The following is a 14632-nucleotide window of genomic DNA, read 5'->3' as shown; positions in this document are numbered from 1 at the left end:
TTGCTAGCTAGACAACTCATAGTTATCTCTCATGAGAGCTCTGGAATCCATTTTTTTTTTCAGAAAGAGTATCCTAATCCCTCAATCTGAACCAAATGTGCTCTCTCTATTTTATACATCATCTGTAAAACTTTTGCCACCTCATAATATTTTTTTTCTTTCATAATATTTTTTTTTCTTTCAGAATAGAGTACAAGCACCTCAAGCAAAAATGTAACTATCCCTTTTGTATTCTAAGCACAGGATCTGATAACAGTTGGCATTCACTGAAAGCTCACTCAACAAAGCTTAACTGAGGAATCCTTATAGTATAAGGCATAGGATGAATCATTATGAAAATGTTACAATTACTAGTGTTTACAAACATTCTTTATGTAACCCCCTTTTTAAATAGTCTCATTCTCCTTATGTTAAGTGTGATCCTCAGCAAAGGAAAACAATTTCTTATCCAACCAGAAAATCTGGGTGGCTATACATAATGGACATAGTGTAGGTTTCTTCTATGACCAGTTTCATATACCTCATAGATCAAGAGTATGTCTTGTTTCTAGTATAATGTGAATAAGTAGTGATCTCCTCTAGATGAACAAGCACTGCTGAACAAGTTGCCCAATTAAGGGACTCATGATTGTTTTTCAGAGAATTTCAGTCTCAGTACAATATCATTTTCTTCTCTCTATTGCAGCTGTAATGGGTGAAAGAAATGTTGAAACACATTGGAACAATCATAATACGTTGGCATGAATTGACCACTTTTCCCTATAGTAAATAGGGTTATATAAACAATTGAGACAGTTCATCATAGAAGAGGATGCATAATTTATGATTATCCTTTCTGGGGCTCATCTTCAGAGTCCACATATATGTTAAACATGACAGCTGAAATCAAAAAATTTCTTATGAACTGCTACATACCTTCAAAGATCACCCATAGGAGGCTATGAGAAGCAAAAAAAGAAACAAATGTTTAACTACCCAAATAAATAATTTAGTAGATTTTTTTCTCTACAAATCATTAGTTGAGTCCTCACTCAGAACTCAGTTTTAAAATTGTAATCTTCTATCTTTATCAAAAACTGTTGAGCAGTAAATTTCTTCATGAACTCTACAGACATCAACCTTGCGAATCTTGGTAACTGAACTGTCTGTTGCTGATACTGCCTTGGAGGCCAGAATTAGCAGCTACTAATCTGCCATCTCTTGTGCAAAGCATCTCTTATTCCTTCTCTGGTTCTGTAATTAATTAGAATAACATTATTTGATTCACACTGCATAATGTCAAATTCTCTAAAAACTCAGCTCTTCTAATACTAAAAATTCAGCTAAAACTGACCGAATAAATTTACCGAATACCTAAATCAAGAGCAAAACATCATTCTTCACACAAAGTGCAAGCAAACAGCTTTATTCCTGTTTGTGGAGCTTAACCTTCTGCAAAAGTAATTAGGTCTATAATTAAAAACCTATTTGGAATGATTAAAACCCTGTTATCTTGTGGCATTTAAAGATAAATGCAAATGTCACAGAGGATGAATTCATTAAAATTTCTATTTAAGAGAAAAAAAATTGTGGATGGAAGGTGTTATTTAGTAGAATGTTACAGTTTAAGGGAAAGTTTGATCTGCAAAGACAACGCAGAAGATGGAAAGTATCTTTCTCATTTTGATATAGCAGGCAACTGCTTTCCACAGTATTTATTTTGGGGGTTATTTGAAACTAGCATTTCAGTCACAGTGTTATTTTAAAGATGATGTAATTCTTCTTTCTGAGGGACTTCGTCATTTTCAGGACATTAAGAGTTGTCAATATGTTTAATTCTGATTTAGTCATGTGTACAAAAGCAGAGGCATACCTGACAAGCAATGTATGTTTTCAATCTAGATTTTCAAGCTATGAATTCAAAGGCTAATTAATTTGGATGAAATGGTCGAGTGTTGAAGTCTCCTGTTGCCCAAACAATCTGATAAAATTAAGGGAAGAGAATTTGAGGTTCTGTGGGGACTGTTGGGCTGCATACTGTATAATGATCATTCTGAAACAAATCTGCTGGTGGTCCCTAGCTAAATATATTGTGTTCTTTTAAAGTAATACAATTATTCTTCAATAAGTGAAATTAATTACTAGTGGTACAAGTAACTATTACCATATGTATTTATGTGACTTTAAAATCAAACCTTTTTTATGTTTTTGTGTTTCTATTTTCAACACATCAATAGAACACGGGAGAGTATATACATATAAAAATAAATTTAAGAAATGAAATGAAGACAATAACATTAACTTTTGCAAAATGCATGATTAAAACCAACCACAGAAAACACCAAACTGTGTTTTAGGTTTTATCGAAAATTCAGAGATTAAATAAAAAGGTTAAAGAAAAATAAAAACTTATTAGAGTTACCCAGAAAGAAGAAATATTGTATCTATTTAGTCCCTAATGATTATTCAGGGAAGTCAAGAATAAATTAGGCAGGGATTATTTTAGAATAATACTCCTTTCTCTAAATTTAAATATGGTCTCATAACCTCAGTTTCCTATCATTGAAAAAGATATTATAGGGACTGAGGATGTAGCTCAGTGGCTCTCACCTAGCATTCAATACTCAGTACCACATCAAATCAAATCAAGTCAAATCAAATCCAATTTTAAAAAAGGTATTATAGTTTAGCTACAAGAGTTGCATACCGCACAGGGTTCCATGAGGTCCCAAATTCTCAGAATTTTTTTTTAAAGTCTAAAAGAGAGTAATCATTTCTTGAAAATTTAACAACGTGTGCCATAGACCAGTTATTTTCATTGATGGGACCACAGACTTCACTCCGGGGCACTGATAATCACTTTAATTAGAAGATTTATACGGAAGAATTTCAGACACTTGGCGTTAATGGGACTTTGCATTTCTAATTCATCATTAATCTCCTTATTGGAGTAAATGAAGGAACTTGGGTGGTTGACAGAAAGCTAACAAGAGGTCCATCATTAGACTAGAAATCAAGAGATAAGGCCAAGAAATTTCCTTACAAAACTGACATAGACTACAAAAAAATCATTCAAATGGAAAATTCCTGAAGAATAGAAAAATTATAATGAAGGAGTATGAATTTCCATGCTGAAAAGATTATTAAAAATAAAATATCCATTTTGAAAAACATAATGAGTCTTAGGAGGGCATTGCACTCATGCAAGATATGTTCACTTTCACCACCTATTTTTTTTACTGAGTACTCAACTTTTTATAATGAAAGGAATTCTCTGAATGTTAGTTATTTCAGAAATAACTTTATTTTTAGCTCAGATTTATTCAAATTTAGATTCATTATGGTGAGAAACAATATAAATGGAGTTTAGACATGTGTTGGAGTTTAGACATGTGTTTAGTCCCACAAATATTTTATTTATCATTAGATAATACATAAGGGTGACAAACTCCAATATTTAAGGAATGTATGAAACCCTTAATAGCAGACCATTTTTTCCAAGTATCTAAGAATCCATGAAGGTGAATAATGTAACAATATAAGAAATGTCACAAGGTATTTCCAAATGACTCAGAACTTAGCATTATGGTTGTAACAATGGCAAGAAAATTTATAAATATAAGAAATATGGAGAAGAATTTGGGATATGCCCTACTGTATGTCCCATGGGCTATACTGCAGAGAAATATTTCAAATGTGAGCATTACCATGAATGTAAGGGAGATTTTTAACAATCTGGTAGAAAAAAATTCTGTTATAATTCAAGAATTACTTTCCGTTGAATTCATCCTAGTGAGAAACTGTAAATGAATGCAATGGTTTTAAGATCTTATGGATAGATTTTAATGATCATGTCTTCAGACAGACTGGACTATTTTGAAATCCTATTAATCGGAGCACTATGGGAAGGCCTTTCTCTTTTTTCAAAGAATAACAGAAATACTTGGAAAAAGTGTACAAATGGAGAAACATCTCACTAACAAATTATTATTGGAAGGTAAAATTTATCAGGTGATCCTACCTTACTACCTTACTTTCATTATCTTTGAATATTTAAGAAGGAACATAGATACATGAAAATAACAGTAAATTTCACTTCATTTTTCATAATCTATAACAATTACATGCAGAACTTTTATATCTATATTACATTTATTTCACTGTATGGTGTACAGTATGAAGAGTGATTAATTTTGCCAAAATTCTTACAACACTTCACTCATATTTCCTTCTTTCTTGTTGATTTTTCTATTTCTTTATGTGCTGTTCATAATTCTGTTAATTTTTAGTTCAGCATAAACTCTTTTGCACTTTTGATGAGATACAATATAAGTCAACTATCTTAATAAACAAATACATTGCAATTAGCTTAAAATAAGATATTTGTGCTTTCCTTCACTCTACCCATACTTGCAATCACACAAGTATTTCTACAATAATTATTTAGAAACTTTGGTATCACCTTGAAATTTTTTTTTCATGATTTTTTTTTCAGTCAGTTTCATATGCCCATCCTTAACTCCAACAACCCAAAATCCAGGCTCCAAATCTTTATATCTCTAAATCTTTGTCTTTTTTTTCCAGATTTTTATACAAATGGGTGAATAAAGCATTTAGGTTTCTTTCTGGCTACTTTCATTAGTTTGTTTCTCACTTAACAGAATATTTATTTATTTATTTATTTATTTGTGTGTTTTAGTACATTATAGTTATACATAATATTGGGTTTATTTTTTATAGTCATAAATGTATATAACATAATTTGTTCCATGAACTTTCATACTTTCCCTTTCCTCCTCTCTCCCACTGATCCGCTTCCTCCACTCCATTAGACTTCCTTGTATTAATTTAGTGTTTTTTAATGAATGCATTAATGTTATGCATAAAGGTGGAATTTATTGTAATATATTTATTATGCACATGACATGTTTTGGTCAGTTTCACTCAGCATACCCATCCCTCCTTCCTCCCTCCTACACTGTTCTTCCTTGTATTTTTATGAGGCTCCCCCCAGAACTCTTTTAAAATATCGGTTTACTCTCCACCTTCTACATGAGAGGAAAACATTTGACCACTGATTTTTTGATGCAGGCTTATTTCGCTTAGCAAAATGTTCTCCAATTTTGCCAATTTTATATTTGCCCATAACATATAACAACATAATTTAAAATAAAATGACATAATTTCATTTTTCTTTTTATAGCTGTGTAAAACCTCATTGTATATAATGTGGTTAGGATATGAGGGGTCTCATGAAGGCTCATGTGTGAGACCATGAAGGAATGCTCAGAGGTGAAATGATTAGATCCTGAGAGGTATGACCTAATCAATGAATCAATCTATTTGATAGAGTAACATCAGGAGCAGTGATTGAATTATGGTTCTTGAAATGCCTATGACAGAGTCAATGCCTCTCTTGGGAACTGTCTGTGCAGAGGCATTGATTTGAGACTGCTTGGTTGGTATGTGACATTCTGTTCAATAGGATGTTCTGTGTCAGCTAAAGAGCTATTCCATTCTTGACCTTGAGGTTCAGACACCAGCTGCTCAGGGGTAGAAAGTTATGGGTGCAAGCTGATAACCATAATCAAGCTGCTCATACTCCTAACCTTGCTTCTGCTTGCTTTGAAGAAGCTTTCTCACAATAAATTCTTTTGATTTTATACCAATATGATAAATGTGCTGAGCTTTTCTGTGTCACCACCTCCCTAACAGGGTGATAGTCTACCACTGACATCTAGCTTTTTCTCTATTTGTGTGTCTGTTTATCTTTCCTGCATCCCCATATAATGTACCACCCAGTCCAGGAACCTGAATTAATGACTGTGCGGGTCACAGCAGAGAGATAATTTGACAGGACTTCTGCACTGGATGATAACTCTAGGCAAGTAAGATATGGCTGGAGGAAATAAGTCTTTGGGGATGTGCTTTTGGGGTTTATATATTGCCCCTGGCTCCTAGCTCTCCCCTCTCCCTGTCTCTCTATTCCTCCCTCTCATTATCCCTCCCTCCCTCCCTCTCTCCCTCTCTCCCTCTCTCCCCTTGCCTCCTTCCTAGCTGCCATGATCTAGAAACTTTCCTTCACCATGCTCTTCTGCCATGAGTTCTGTCTTACCTTGAGCTCAGAGCAATGGAGATGTCTGACCATGGACTGAAACTCTGAAACCATGAGTCCAAAATAAATTTTTTCCCCTAAATTGTTTTTGTTTGGTTACAGTGACAAAAAAACTGGCTAACACAATGTATATATGCCATATTTTCCTTATCTATTCATCTGCTAATAGGTGATTAGGATGGTTCCACAGTTTGGTTATTGTAAACTGAACTGCTATAAACATTGGAATGAATGCAAAGTTATAAGAGGTGGCTTTTAGTTCTTTTGGGAGAATATCAAAGAGTTGGAGAGCTGGTTCATATGGTGAGTCCATTCCTAATTTTCCCAGGAATCTCCATATTGCTTTTCAAAGAAGTTGTACTAATTTTCAGACCTATATAGAATTCATGAGTCTGCCTTTTTCCTCACATCCTCATCAGCATTTATTGTTATTTGTATCCTTGATTATTATCATTTCCACTAGAGTGAGATAAAATCTCAGTGGGTTTTTGCATTTGTATTTCCATGATTGCTAAGGATATTGTTCATTTTTTCATATATTTGTTAGCCATTTATATTGCTTCTTCTTCTTCTCCTTATTTTCCTTCTACTTCCCCCTTCGCCTTCTCTTTCTTTTTCTTTTGGTACCAAAGATTAAACCCAGCTTCGCTTAACCACTGAACCATGTCCCTGCCCCTTCCTTAAATGGGCAATTTAAAGGGTTAAATTTATTTCTTTATTTTGAGACAGACTACATTGCTTATGCCCTTAAAAAAAATGCTAAGAGTGATTTTGAACTTTCAAACTTCTGCCTCAATCCTCCTGCTAGAATTACACCTGCACCAAGCTGCATTTATTCTTTTGAGAAATATCTGTTTAGTTCTTTAGTTCTGATATTGATCTATGAAGCCAGTATGACACTGATACCAATAGCAGTTAAAGACACATCAAGGAAAGAAAACTACAAACCAATATTCCCAGTGAAAATTTACATGAAAAATTCTACATAAAATATCAGCAATATGCATTCAAAAATGCATTGAGGAAATTGCACACCATGATCAAATTGGTTTTGTCATAGGGATGCAGGGTTCTTTCAACATTCACCAATTGATAAATGTAATTCACCAAATAAATAGACTTATAGACAAAATTACATGATTACACCAATAGGTACAGATCAAGACTTTGACAAACTTTATCAGCAGTTCATGTTAAAAATACTGAAGAAAATAGGAATAAAAGGAACTTTTCTCAAAATTATAAAGATTACACATGACAAATCCAAAGCCAACATAGTACTGGTCATTGAAAAACTGAAAGAATTTAACCTAAAATTCGAAAGAAGACAAGGATGTTTACTCTCACAATCCTGTTCAATATAGTTTTGAAACTCTAGCCAGAGCAATCAGGCAAGAGAAGGAAATTAAAGAATACAAACAAGAAAATAAGATGTCAAATTGTCTCTTTTTGCTGATGATATAATCCTATGTCTAGAATACTCAAAAATTCTACCAGAAGACTTCTAGAGCTGATCAAACAAATTCATCAGTGTAGAAGGACAGAAGATGAACATTCATAAATCAATAGTTTCCTATATTCCAATCATGAATCTACTGAGAAAGAAGTCAGGAAAATTATCTTACTCAAAAAGGCCTCACAAAAATAGACTGTATTGTTTTTAAATATGTCTCATGCTATTGCACCTGTCAGTAGTTTCTTTCTAATTCTAATATTCTTTTTATATATGCAAGATTTAAAACTATTATTGACTAATAGATGAAATTCTGAATTTATTCCAGATATTGGCAATGATAATTCAAGTTTCTATAAATAATAAAGAACAACATACATTTTATTTCTGAAGGGTCAATATCTAGGAATGGGATTACTGCTTTATAGCTTTGTGTGGGTAAGTGTATGATCACCTTCATAAGAAAGTTTCAATTATTATTTTTCCATGCACTTTAGATATTAATGACAAAGTGATGTTCCTCTAACATACAATTTTGCTTTTAGCCATTATAGTAGATTTTTAATGGTGGCACAATCATGTTAATTTCCAATTCCGATTTACTGGCTAGTTTTGTTGAGCATTTGCTATACTTTCTATCTTAAGTATTTTGAAAAGTTCTCTTCCTTAAAGGCATGATTCAGAGATGGCACTATTTGAGGGGGAGGGTGGAACCTGTAAAATAGATTATTATTTTTTTAAATTTATTGATGAGTTCTTGAAATATTCAGAGAATATTTGTTATTAGATATGTTTTATTTAAACATTTTATTTTGAAATAAATCTAGAATAATAAACATTTGCAAATATAGCACAGAGAATTACTATATCCTATTCACTCAGTATCCTCAGGTTAATATCGTACATAATCATAGCTTAGCTGTAAAAATCAGGAAATTATCATTGCTACCATAGAATTAGCTACTCTTCATTTGACCTTTGCCAGTTTTCCATCTAATGCATTGTTTGACTAATATATTTAAGCTAAAGTTTTTGATTTGAATTATATACCATTTTCCATTGGTTTACTTCTAACTTATCTATATTTAATTTAATATCTAATTTAATTAATATATAATTTCCTTTTAGAGAATTCATAATAGGTTATTATTTATATTTTTATCCAAATCCGGAAAACCCTTTCTTTTAATTATGGTGTGTAGAGTAGCTAGATTATATCAAATATAAATTTTGATACATTTGGGTTTAAACAGATAATTTTATAATTTTTTACTTGTGGAATAGCTCTTTTTTCAATAGTATTTGCTTATATTTTCTTAGATAATTAATTTTTTTGCAATTCTACTTTGTATCCTCTACAGACATTATATTATTAAGTTTTAGTGATTTCTTGAGGTTTTTCAATATGAATCTCTAACATATCACCACCTACCTTCAAATAATTTTCAACCACTTCACATTTAGATTAAAAGTCTTAAAACAGGACACTCTCGTTTCTTTCCTAAGATATTTGTGCTATTATTATCTTCTCTGAGAGTTATTGGGGTCTAATTATCTTTGCTGTAAGTAGTCTATTACACTCAATGAGGTTTTCAAATGAGGGAGTTTATTAAACTACTTTAATTGATATATAAAAAACTGTGCATATTTAATGCATACAACTTGAGGAGTATAGGAATAGGTATGCAACAGTAGAAGAGCACTTCTAAATCTATTCCCATAATTCTCAGCTTCTAAAATTTCTTACCATCCTTTTATTTTATTATTATTATTATATTATTTTTGTGTGTGGTAAGAGTACAATAGAAGATCTACCCTCTTACAAAGCTATACATGTAAAATACAGTAATGTGTGCTGTGGTCACTATCCTGTATGATAGATGAAGAATCCATTTGTCTTGCATGGCTGAAACATAACATTATGCCCTTCACCATTACTTTTCCATCCCCACTGTCCTCCATTGGCTGCAAACCACCATTCTACTCTGCTACTATAAACCTGATTATTTTAGAGGTAAATATGTTTCAGCTTTGTCTACTATTTCTCATCACGGTTGCTTTTCACTCATTTGTATAAATCAAAATTTCTATGTGATCTTTATTCCATCTGTTCAAATATGTTATTTTAATGGTTCTTACAGTGGGAGTCTGTTTTGCACTGCACTATAGTTTTTTTACTGTGCCATCACTGTTTTAATGAGTTTTATTTTAAAGAAATTTTTATTTTATAGAAAGTTGAAGTCTGAGGGGATCAGGTAACTTCTCTGATATCTATAGCTTCTGGAGTAAAAAATCAAAATAAAAAGAAGAAGAAGAAGGAATGAAGGAGGTGGAAACAAAGTTGCAAGAGATGAAGGAGAAGGTGGGAGAGATTCTGTAAAGTATACTCATGGAAAATAATTATTTACTTATTTGAAATTTTATTTTTATTGCTTTTTCATGATTTTTATTGTGAGTCTTCTTCTTAAGAGGTGTGAGTGATCTTAAAGTTTAGCAGTAGTGGCTCTGATTTTTAATTTAATAGGGGTAAAAAACAAAAGACTTATTTTCTGAAAGTCTTGTTCTTGGGAGCAATTAAGTTGCTGTTCTCCAGATTACTAGAAATTCTAAAAAGGTGAAATGTGCATTTCAAAAAAGTAGGCATACTTAAATAAACATATAAAGAAGAAAACAATAAAGAACACATTATTTCATAGTGTTATTGACCCAAGCAGTACTAAAAACACTCAACTTTCTTTGGGCAGAAGAATTTTAAAACAGATGTCTTAGTCAGCTTTTTCTGTCTTGTGACTAAAGGGTCTGACTAGAGCAACTATAGAGGAGGAAAAGTTTATTGAGGGCTCAGAGAAGGCTGGCTTCATTATATATCTCCCAAAGTCATGCCCTAATTCCCACCTGCCCCAGCCAACCCTACCACTTGAGTTAATACTCAGCTGATCCCTATCAGGGAAATAATTCATTGATTGAGTTAAGACTCTCACAACCCAATCATTTCTCCTTTGAACCTTCTTGCATTGTCTCACATGTGAGCTTTTGGGTGACACCTCACATCCAAACTATAGCAACATTAGTTGAAACTTCTTTCATTTTATTTTGTTTTTGTGTATACTTTATTGTTTTATTTTTAGTCATATCAGTAACTGTAATTATCAAACAGGCAATGCCAGTAATCAAGCAGAACTTGTAGATCAGAGCGAAATCTTGGGTCTTGAAAAAGAAATTAGCATTTGCCTGGTAGGGTGGTGCATGCTTGTAATCCAAGCCACTAGGGAAGCTGAAGCAGGAGGATCACAAGTTTGAGGCCAGTCTCAGCAACTTAGCAAGACACTGTGTCAAAAAAAAAAAAAAAAAAGGCATTTCAGTGCTAAGCACCCCTGGGTTCAATCCCAATATCATGAAATATCATTAATAAGATATCAGGGTATAAATATGAGACCAGGAAATAATAAATTGATATACATAGAATACTTTATTTTCAGATGTATGTAAGAAGAATAAGCAATTAAGCACAATTGGGTTTTACATGAATAAGCCAAGTCCAGAATAAATGGTACTGATGGTAGCTCACAGACATTCCTTTATTCAAGAATTAAACTTGATTCTACCAGCAAATTCCAACACAGTAGCACTGGGTTGCTTATCATCAACCACTGTGCTTTGTACAGCACATTAATCCCCAATAACCTTATGAGGACAATACTATTATTATCTTTATTTGCCAGTGAATAAACTGAGATGGATATTAAATAACTTGATTGAGGTACCTATGTGATAGTGGCAGTATGAGTATTAGAGTCTAGATGAACAAAAAATCAGAGACAGACTAATATTAACTCCAAGCTATAAGTCAATATAGGCACTATTATTAGTCATTTTCAATGTTTCACAGTTGAATAGGCCTGAATAGTTAAATGAATCTCTCTGGTTAGGCCAGCTATTTAGGTTGTAAACTGTGTTGATATAACTTCCTGAACATCAGCCTATATGTTAGCATTATTTCCTATTGATATTGTCATTATTTGTTAATATTATATTAATTATTTATATAACTTGTATCATTACATATTTACTCACATATTTAAATATAAAATTGAATATATATCATTGATATATATTTAAATATATAATCCAGTTCATTGTGATCATTTTAATCCTTGTTAATAAAATTTTTAAATGGATAAGTGGATGATTTTTAAATTTTGGTAGATTATATACTATTGTACTAGCTAGAATTGACTAAGTCACTGTTACATGAATAACTGTTTACTCATTGTTGAAAATAGATTGATAAATATAATTTCTGCATAAAATCTAATACTTAAAATGTTTTGTTGCATACAGTTGACTTAATTTTTTGCAATCACACTCTGAGATTCCTTTTATTTCTCTATCATCTTAAAATTTGTTGATTATTTACTGAGTACAAGTCTTCAGAAAGATGCTGTATTCCTGCTGAACTGTTAAAAACAAGAAACTATAATTTGAGATGATTTTTTAAGATTAAGGCATTGATGTTTACAAAAAATAAAGTATATAAAAATATATAATAAGTCTATATGTTTTATTTATTGTTTAAGCTAACACATACTGGATTTTAAAATTATTTCCACACTTGTCCATGTGAAAATAACTAGAGGTGTAGTTTTCAGCTTTTTTCAATGATGTCTGTCATTTATGATCCTGAACTTCTTGGCATATTCTGTATGGTTTATTGCTGGGTGACTTCTTGAATTCTTTTTTAATACTATGCAAATGATCACAGGAAGTAGATGCTTCAGAGATCTCTAGTTCTGCTTACTAACCAAGCTGAACTTAAGTTAGCTGGCTCAGCACCATCCCAACCTGACATGTTTTTCATCATTTTTCACAATCCTAATGTTCAAGCTGACTGATGGTTTCTGTACATTCATAACTTCACATTATCATGGCCACTAAGTTAAAAAAAATGATTTTTATAACATATAACTTCTAAGGCTGAACGATAAAGTCATAGACCTCCCTAAGGATTAAAATTATAACTAGAACATAATCTGATTAAATTTACATAGCATGCTGTTTTATACATCAGTGTAAATACAATGGATTCTTCATTTTTCTAAAAGAAAAGCATCTCACCATCTTTTAGAGCACTCAGCCGAATCATTGCTATACAGATGTAAGTTTACTGAAGTGATTTTCTGCCTTCACCTGTGCCAGCTGAAGCCTGATCTTCCAAATTGACCCCAGGAATTCTTGGCTCCAATCTGTTCCTGACCATTGTGACTCCCAGATTTTTAACCTTTGAAAATGCAAAGAGCAATGTCCCTGCATCAGGTTTTTTTTTTTTTTTTTTTAGAGAGAGACCAAGAGAGAGGGTTTTTTAATATTTATTTTTTAGTTTTCGGTGAATACAACATCTTTGTTTTTTGTATGTGGTGCTGAGGATCAAAACCGGGCTGCACACATGCCAGGCGATCGCACTACCGCTTGAGCCACATCTCCAGTCCCCCTGCATCAGGTTTTACTAGAGTGAATCACCTGCCATACCTGGAAGAGGGACGTTACCCAGATGACCCTTAACCCCAATAATAATGAAGTGCATATCTGTAAGAAGAATGGGAGAAAGTGGGTGAAAGCTAATGAACCCAAGGGGCCCATGGATCCCCTGGAATTATTGACTGTTTTCATAGAAGGGTGGCATGGCCACTTGTAGGGCAGATAGCAATGCCTATATATGGAGTCAGAAAGATTGTGTCTGGAAACCACAGGTGATCTTGAGGTTTAATTGTGCAGCCAACTTTGTGAACTGATTCATCTCCTCTGGCGAACAATTTTGCTGAGGGAAGGAGAGCAGGATTCATTTTTGTTTGTTCCTTCAATTCTGGAAATGACTAGTGGGTAAGCAAAGACTTTAAAAATCTCATAGCTCCAATGTCCTCAGCTTGTATGGGCATCCCAACATTTTGCTAGCTGCAGAATCACGTGATTTCAGATGTAGAGGATCTTCTGGGTCCAGTAAAGAAGTAGATGAAAAGCCAACCAATACTTCCAGGGGCAGCAAAATCCCTTTGGGTCAGCTGATGTCCATCTGAGTTTGTTGACAATGACACTGGTGACTGGGTCCACAGAATCAACGTCTTTGCCAGTGGGAGCAACTCCTCCTGGTTCAGTCACAACTGCACCCTGCCTTGTTGCCAATGACTCAAAAAGGTCTCCACTCTGAAAATGAAGTCCTACTACTCCTGATTGTCTCAGAGAATAGTGTTGTGGCTGCTGGCCCTGACTACTGTACAATACTCTTTAACTATGATGATCATAGCTGCTTGACCTTTGTCTTCAACCTAGACATTCCAAAACAGAGCATCATGCCCAACATGTCTGCCATGGACCGTTTTTGCAACATGGACAAGAGGGCCACCACCCAAGACCTAATGCAGACTAGTAGACACTGCACAAGTCTAGCATCACTCAAGTGTCTATTTATAAGGTGAACAAGCAAGATGGCCACAGATTTTGTACTATTGGCATTGATGGCATCAAGAAAAGTTGGAATTTCAAGAACCTTTTATTACATCCAGTGTCTTCTGAATGTGAAACCAATGAGCCTCCACCATCCAGCATGAGAAACATGGCCACCACTTGCCTGTTGGTGAGGAAAGTGAGTCCCAAGAAAACACTTTAAACATATCCAGTAAACACTGTGTGCTTTTGTTTAAATTGGTGCAAGTGTTGCTTTTCTAAAAGCAGCAGTGTTTTTGTTTGTTTGCTTTTGATATTTCATCTCATTCTTGATGAAAGCTTCTCTTTAAGTACTTTATTATGGAAAATTGTCACACTAAAAGGAATAGGTAAGGGAGGTATGTGCATTGTCTTTTAGAAAATTAAATAAAAATCCTAAATGTGGAAAATAAATAGAAATGATTCTTTACTACCATAGAGTTAAACATTGCTTTCAATATATGATGAACCAATCTTTTACTAAGACTGGTTTGTACAGGTTATTTAAATGTATCTTTTCTAAAGTGTAAGAAGCAGTAAAAGTCTCATTCCCTTATCACATAAACTAATAGATTCTACTAGAGCACAATATGCTGTTTGCTCACGAC

General features: G+C 33.3%; 1 pseudogene; it reads left to right on the top strand.

The window, feature by feature from the left end:
- The window catches only part of LOC101958620 (actin-related protein 2/3 complex subunit 1A pseudogene), a 30804-nt pseudogene extending 16596 nt beyond the window's left edge, over positions 1-14208 (top strand).
- The last annotated feature ends 424 nt before the right edge of the window (positions 14209-14632 follow it).

This window comes from Ictidomys tridecemlineatus, chromosome 13 (genome assembly GCF_052094955.1).
Source record: "Ictidomys tridecemlineatus isolate mIctTri1 chromosome 13, mIctTri1.hap1, whole genome shotgun sequence".
Taxonomy (NCBI): domain Eukaryota; kingdom Metazoa; phylum Chordata; class Mammalia; order Rodentia; family Sciuridae; genus Ictidomys; species Ictidomys tridecemlineatus.
Note: the sequence above shows the minus strand (reverse complement) of the source record. Positions and strands in the feature narration are given on the sequence as shown.